Source organism: Lathyrus oleraceus, chromosome 3 (assembly GCF_024323335.1).
Source record: "Lathyrus oleraceus cultivar Zhongwan6 chromosome 3, CAAS_Psat_ZW6_1.0, whole genome shotgun sequence".
Taxonomy (NCBI): Eukaryota; Viridiplantae; Streptophyta; class Magnoliopsida; order Fabales; family Fabaceae; genus Lathyrus; species Lathyrus oleraceus.
Window position 1 is genome coordinate 417,829,050 of NC_066581.1, and position 8,260 is coordinate 417,837,309.

Here is an 8,260-nt window from a genome sequence, read left to right on the forward strand (position 1 = left end):
CTCATTTGTTTTGAAATCTTTTACCCGAACTACGGGGTTTTGATCCTTATCTTTCATGAGAGGGTACGTAGGCAATGAGTTTATCTATCCAAACACAAAATGTAAATAAACTTGTACATTCTTTTCTCATCTCTTCAATCATGTTTGGACAAATAAATTTCATAAACAATAACCTTTGCAACAAGCGTGAAAAGGGCTTCCTAGGAGTACCTAGGATGCATTGGGTGCCTAACACCTTCCCATTGCATAACCAACCCCCTTACCCAGATCTCTGACCCTCTTTTACTAGTTTTGTTTGTAAAACTTTATAGGTTTTTGTTCGCTTTCTAACCATTCCTTTGGATAAATAGAAGTGCGGTGGCGACTCGACTTTGTATGATTTACCTTGGATTTAGTCAATATCTCCAATGGTAACGAATACACCGCTACACCTGTGTCACTCTCACTAATCTCTCAATCTACTTTATCCTCTAAATTATCTCACGCATACTATAAAACTCATAAGAAGTAAGAAGAATTAAAGAAGAAGAAAAGAAACATGGGAGAAGAGAGGGGGCAAAATACCTGTGAAGTTGTTACCATCGAGCCACCGCGTTAGAGAATCTCTCCACTTCTATTTTGTAAGTGTTTCTTTTGCTTCTTGTTTAAGTTATCAGCGCAAATCTGTTGAACATGTCCACGATTCAAATTCTTCATTCTGCATACAAATATGACCTTGATTTCGGTGTGGAATCATCAACGATGATTTGGCGAGGATGAACAATGAACTCGAGTTTATGGAGAGATTTGGTGATGGAGCTTGAGCATAGATCTACATATGGAATCCACTCATGGTTTTTGCATGAACTTTTGAAATGAGAAGTCAGAGAGGTTGGGAATTGAAGTTTCAAGTGAATGGGTCATGTGGTGAATGTGTTGTTATAGGATCTATCTGTTGTTGAATGGATATTGTTGACATTGGATTCATATTCGGTTGCATGAAGTTTGGGGTTAAGGCCCTAGCTGGCCTAAGCTTTTACCAGTTCACACCGCCTATTCTAACTTTGCACCCCATTGTCTGGCCTGAACGTGAGTTTTGGGCCTTTCAATAGGGCATGTGCCCCCAATTGCTCAAGCAAGCCCTGATATGCTCGGTAAACCCCTTGGTCTTTTCTTAATTATTTCATTTAATCCTTTTTTAGGAGGTTAATTATGTATTTTGCTTGATTTGAATATGATTGGATATTAATTATTACTCTAATTATGTTAATTCGATTTTGTGTTTAGGTGATTTAGAATTGTTTTGGATTTAGATTTAATGACTAATTAGAATTTGATTAGAGATTAATTAGGGATTAAGATATTTAAAATAATTGGATTTTAGAATTAGAATCCTAGGCTAATTAATTTTTTTAGATAATTAGGTTTTAGAATTTAATTGGATTAATTAAGGTTTTTAGAACTTGATTAGATTTTAAGATTTAATCAGATTAATGATAATTAGATCTTAAAATTGATTAAAATTGTTAGAATAGTTAGAGAATTAGGTTGTTTAGATGTAACAAGATATTGATTCCTAATTGTGCCATTAACCTTAAGGCTTAGGGTTTTTTATCTTGAAATGCATGTTCCCCTAGCTTAGGATTTGTGAATCATCTGATTAATTGATTGGTATTTAGATAGGTTATACATGATTAGAAACTAATTCATTCCCTTTGTTTAATTTGATCAAAAGATATATTGATTAACTAAATTCTTTGATTGTGTATAATCCCTAGTCTATTCAAGTGATCAAAAGTCGCTTGATCATTTGGTAAGACTAGTTCCTGTAATATTGTAGATCTCAAGACCTAAAGTTTAGACTTCCAGTCAAGGCATCCCAAAAAAATCAAGTAGTGGACAACTAGGCAAAGCACATAAAAGGTGTTTCTTCAAGAGCTTATCAATCAATATTCAAATTGTGCTACACGAGCCTTAAGCAATAGAGAAGGAGTGAGAGTGGATAATTCCTTAACTCATTCTGAATATCTTTGGGTACGAGATGGATGACCCAATTTCTCATTGTATTCACCTCTACTCATAGACTTTAGCATGGTTTGAATCAAATGATTGTCAAGTCTCTCTTCACAAGCAGCAATGCAATAATCATAAGACTTTATCAACAACTTATCAATCAGGATTCAAGTTGTATGCCATGAGCCTTAAGTAACAAAGGATGATGAGGGTGGAACATTCTTATCCTTATCTTGTGTATCCTTGGGTACATGACGAATGACCCAGTTGCTCAAGGTATTCGCCTTTGTTCATAGACTTTAGTGCAATTTAAATCAAATGATTGACAAGTCTTCATCATCATAGGGAGCATCAAGGATTATGCCTCAGCAAATTGAAAGTTATGATGATAATCACATGCCATGGGCCTTAAGTAGTAAATAAGGAATAAGAGTGGAGAATTCCTTATCTCATTATGAATATCTTTGGGTACGGGACGAATGACCCAATTGCTCATCGTATTCACCTTTACTCATAGACTTTAGTGTGGTTCATATCCAATGACTATCGACTCTTCTTCATCTTTCATTATCATTTCTCTTGCGTTGTCAATCTCCTTTTGTCTTTGTTCCGTCGTAAGCCAAACTACAGAGTTTGACTTTCTCATTGCATAGTGAGAATACGTAGGCACGAGGATTTAGATTCTCCGTGAGCACCCTAATTATTAATTCTTCATTCACATTTATTTCTTATCCCCAATTCATTGATCATTATCATGCCTCGACAATATTATGATGTCTGCTCTTTGGAGCCAAATACTTTATCCTTTTGGATTCCCTGTATACTTTTGGGCCAATAACCAATGCCTTCCTTTGAACCAAGAGATGTTTGTCTCATCGAAAAACACTTAATCCCTTTCTTTTTGGTCATTCCAATACATTGATACCATGCCTTAGGCCCTTCACTTGTTGGATTATGCATGTTTACTCTTTGGTTTGGAGTTTATTTCCTTCATGGAATCAATATACCATTCTCATTTGGTTTCAAGTTGCTTGTTATCTATAGTGATATACTATTTCCTTGGACCAAACATCATATTCCTTTGGGTCCCATACATATCCCTTTAGGACGATTTAATCGGAGTCTGCCTTTGTACTAAGATATGTTTGTCTTGATGCAAAACACTTAACTCTCCTTGTTTTCATCTATACTATATAGTGGTTATTGCTTCATCCATACCACATATCGGTTAATGCTACCTTTACTCTTTGGTTCAAAGTTCATTTTCCTTTATGGGTTCCCGTATCACCTTTGTCTTTTGGTGCAAGCTATACTTTTCATCACTTACAATATCTTATTTTCTTTGTTTTGGTAGTTCCACGAACTACGGAGCTTTGACTTTCTCATTGCACGATGAGAATACGTAGGCACAGGGATGTGAATCCTTGGCAAGCACAATCATAATTATTTCTTCTACCTTAGGGCTTCATTCATTTCTTTCATGATTCGTCATATACCTTCAATCATAATCATTCATCTCAGTGAGATATTGCCTTTCTTTGAAACCAAATACAGTTTTCCTTGGAATTCCATACATACCCTTTTAGGATGATTAATCGGAGTCCGCCTTTGTACCAAGAGATGTTTGCCTTGACGCCAAACACTTAATTCTCCTTGTTTTTAGCTATACCATATAGTGGTTAATATGTCAGCCGTACCACATATCAGTTAATGCTACCTTTACTCTATGGTACAAATTCCATTTCCTTTATGGATTCTAATACACCCTATCTTTTGGTTCCAAATTATACCTTTCGATCATTTTTACCCTAAATCTTTCAATTATTTCTACTTTGATTATTTCTCCATTCTACCATTCATTTTCGTTATCCATTATTCACTACCTTCATTCAAAATCTTCTACCTCCATTCACTCCATGAGATATACTCTCTCTTTGAGCCAAATACATTATTTCTTTGAGCTTCATCCAGTGTCTTCCTTTGAACCGAGAGATGTTTTCCTTGGTGCTAAACACTTAATTCCCTTTGTTTTCGGGCATGCCACATATTGGTTAATGCCAGTTTTACTCTCTGGTTCAGATTTCATCCTTTTTTGGAGTCAAAACACATTATCCTTTGGTTCAAACCTTATTTGATATCACTCTTCTTTTCACCTCCCATCATTAGTTCTATGCACTACGGAGCTCTAAATTCCTTATTGAACTATAAGGATATATAGTCATGAAGGCCCCAATCCTCTCCAAGAACTCTATATATTCCATTATTTTTCCCTTATTCTTTTGGAAGTAACCTTTAGACATCACATTCATTCCAGCATAAAACAATCAAAATGGTTCCCGTTGAGTATAACAGATGTAAGGGGGTGCCAATACCCTCCCCTTTCATAACCGACTTCCTTACCCATTTTATCTTCCCTCGGATTTTATCGATGTTTTCCCTTTCCTTCGGAAATAAATAAAGGTTGATGGCGACTCTGCTGTATGTTCGAATGTGTGATGCGTTCAGGTATATTTCCACTAGCTTTAATATCTAAGACTCTTTGAAGATAATAAAGCAGTATCTCAAACATTCATCCATTTGGTAAAATAAACCAGACAAAACTCCCTTTGGAAGAGATTTTCTAGCAAAGATTTGTTGGGGAAAAGCTCATAAGAGACTTTTTAGGGTAAGCTCTACTTGGGGTGCAACATAGTCAAAAAACACTGGGGGATATCTTTATCAATCATAAGGTTGAAGAATGACTTCCTGGGGAATAAAATTCCACGAGCACATACGGGTACTGACTCTTTCTAGAGATATATTGTCAACTTGAATGAGGACTGATCTGAATACTTATGATTGACCATGGATCCTGTTGTGTATGTTTGATCTTGTATGATGTTCTACATTGGGTGTAAATGCCATTCATGGAATGATGCATGGAGATGCATGTAGGATGCAACTGCTGGGGATTTTTTAGACGCATGTAGGGATGCGAATAATTTTGCTTCCCATTTCAGCAGGAGTGAAATGCATGTAGGCATGATGATGATTGATACAATTGTGTTTTCTTAATGAAATTTCCTGTTTCAGTAGGAAATCTATGGGAATACAAATTGATGGTTGGAATTTCTGGTTTCGGCGAGAGAGTTCTTTTGAGATGGAATTTATGGTTTCGACAGGAAAGTTATGCATGCATAAGGTGCAAACAATTTGTTTTTGATGAAAACTTCCCGTTTCAGCAGGAGAGTTATTTTGATGAAATTTTTTGTTTCAGCAGGAAAGTTATGCATGCATGATAATGATGAAAATTTCCCATTTCTGCAGGACAATTTATTTTATGAAACTTCCTGTTTCGGCAGGAAAGTTGTGCATGAAATGATATATGCGATTTGATGAAAAAATTTCATTTTGGCGAGGGAGTTTTTTTTTTGAAATTTCATGTTTCGGCAGAAATGCTATGTATGCAGCGATGCATGTTTGATAAAAACTTCTCGTTTCAGCGAGAGAGTTCTTTTGCGGAACCTAATGTTTCGACAGGAAATTTATGGATGGAATTTTCTATTTCGGCATAAAATTTATGTATGCAATGATGCATGTTTGAATGAAACCTTCTCGTTTCAGAGAGAGAGATTTTTATGAAACTTCCTGTTTTGGAAGGAAAGTTATGGATGAATTTTTCTGTTTCGGAAGAAAATCTATGCATATAGTGATTATGTTTGAATGAAAACTTCTCGTTTTGGAGAGAGAGCTTTTTTGATATGAAAGTTATGGATGCAATTTTCTATTTCGGTAGAAATTATATGCATGTAGTCATGCATGTTGGATGAAATTTCCTATTTCGGCAGGAAAGTTATTTCCCCTTTCGGCGAGGGAGTTTTTTTTAATGAAATTTCCTATTTCGACAGGAAAGTTATATATGCATGGATGCATGTTGATAATTGATTTTTGGAAACCTCTTGTTTCGGCGAGAAGCATATGTATGAAGCGATGTATGAAATACAGGTGAGAATATGGATGAATGATTAGATATTTTTGAATTGGTCTCCCATTTTTGAATGTGAGATTTTTTTAGGGTAACAATGCCGACTAAATTCGAGTTTATGAAGATTCCAGCAAGGTGAACTTTAATTTTAGAAGACTAATGGATATTGGACTTTGGTTTTTTGGCAGTTGCCAATACATATTGGACTTTTGGTTGGTGAAAAGATTTGACTTCCTGACACTCGGTCTTTGACGATGTGATGATTGGAAAGCATATGTGAATGCTTTTGATGCCCCAAGTTTGATCTTTTACTGATAAACTGTGTATTTGTTCCTTAGAACTTCAACTTGTTTGCTTGATATGCCATGATGGCTTGCAAATTATCTCATGACTGCAGCAACATAATCCATGCATGACAATTATGCTTTTGCTCTGCCCTAAGTATTTTTTCCGGAAAGGTGATATGATGTTGTATTAGTATAATCTCTTTGAAACATATTTTTAAATCAACGGTTACTAGGGTCTGACACGTTTTGCTTGACCAACTTGAAAGTATAGAGGGACCTGACCTCTTTGCAACTTGTCCTCCCCATTCTATATGGTATTCAAAGGAATTCTCCTCGAGAGGAAACCTTGAGAGTGATTATACCATGACATGGTCCGAGCCAATTTTCCTGAGTGTCTGAATCTTGTTGTGGTTTACCCCTGATTAAGCGGTTTTCGAAACGGTTTACTTCAGATCAACTGATATTTGGAAGTTAGCTTGCATTGTACTCTCTAGATGACTTTCCCCTATCTGAGCCTTTAAGGGACTTTCCCCATATGGGTTGAATATCACTTTAAGGGATTTTCCCCATATGGGCTTAATACTAAGATAACCTTTCCTCCTTGATCAACTGATCAATTCTCGAAGTTAATTTGCCCCTAACTACGCCTTAGGTGATTTTCCCCATGTTGACTGAGTATCGAAATGATTTTCCTCCCTAATCAACTGATGCTCGGAGATTTGTTTCAGACTGAACAATTCTTAGGTCAACATAGTAATTGGATTCCATGCCCATGATCCATAGGGTTGTGAGGTGGTCTTGACTCGGGTCATCCTTGATGAATGTTCAAGTTCATCTCTGATTGCTTCTTGAAGTGCTTACTTGTATTTAAAATTATTCATTAAAAATGTTAATTTTAATGTGATGCTCGTCCAGGATTTGAAAAAAAAAATCATGTATTGGAATGATGTGATAATGTGGGACGAAGGGACCATTGGTCCAAACACAATGCTGATTTAGCAATTCAAAGTGCAAAAAGTATATCGAGAATATGATATCAATACATAAGATTAGCAAATCTTTATGAGTCATTCTATGCAACTTTGTTGTAGTATGCTTTCATAATAAACTCTGCCTCAATTAGGTCTTTTAAGGGTTGTAACATGGCTTGGTTCACGATTATTTTGAAACAAAGGATATATGGCTTAAAATTGTTTTAACCCACCCCTCATTTATGATGATTCTCTTGTCCTAGGTTCAGTTAAATCAACACACGCATTCATCTTCCAAAAGTGCTCGACGTGTAAGAGTGAAGATGAAGATTCAATATTTTCTTGAAATGTTAGTCACCTTACTTGTTTTTGTCATGGATGTCGGCGACCCTTTGATTTTGATATGGTGGCCACCGAATCTTGTTTTATTTTTACTGGGGATTTACACGACCTCTTTTGACTGGGTTTTTTTGTTGCTTTTAATCCCTAATTTTTTCCTGGACTTCTTTTAAAATCTTTTAATCCACCGGGATTGCCCTAACTTTTTCCTAAGTCGTCTCTTTGGGTATTCGACTTAGCGTTTTTTTTTGCTGAAGGTTGTGACTGCCAAGTCATTGGTCAACCAATATAACTTTTGTATTTTTATTGGTTCCTTCGACACTTCATGATTTGTGTGAAGAATAGCATGTGGTTGATTCCATATGGGATGTTTCATCTTGTAATTTGAATGCATAGTCAGATTAATTAAACACTACCCTGACTTGGGTTAATCGTAAGGGTTTTTTACATTTGAAGCAAACACCTACTTCTAGGCTCAAAGTGGTTGACTAGGAATCAAATCCTTATCTCTCTAGTGTTTGGGGATTTGAAACAACGCATGTACATCATCAGTAGGATTTTATCCAAAAACATACCATTAGCAATCTGGGTATTTTGTTTTCGTCATTGTCCCTCAAATCTTTGCTAAAACAACATTTTGATACATAAAAGTGAATGGGATTAATATGGATGTATTTTTTGTATTTTGCAATAAATGAGAAAATATG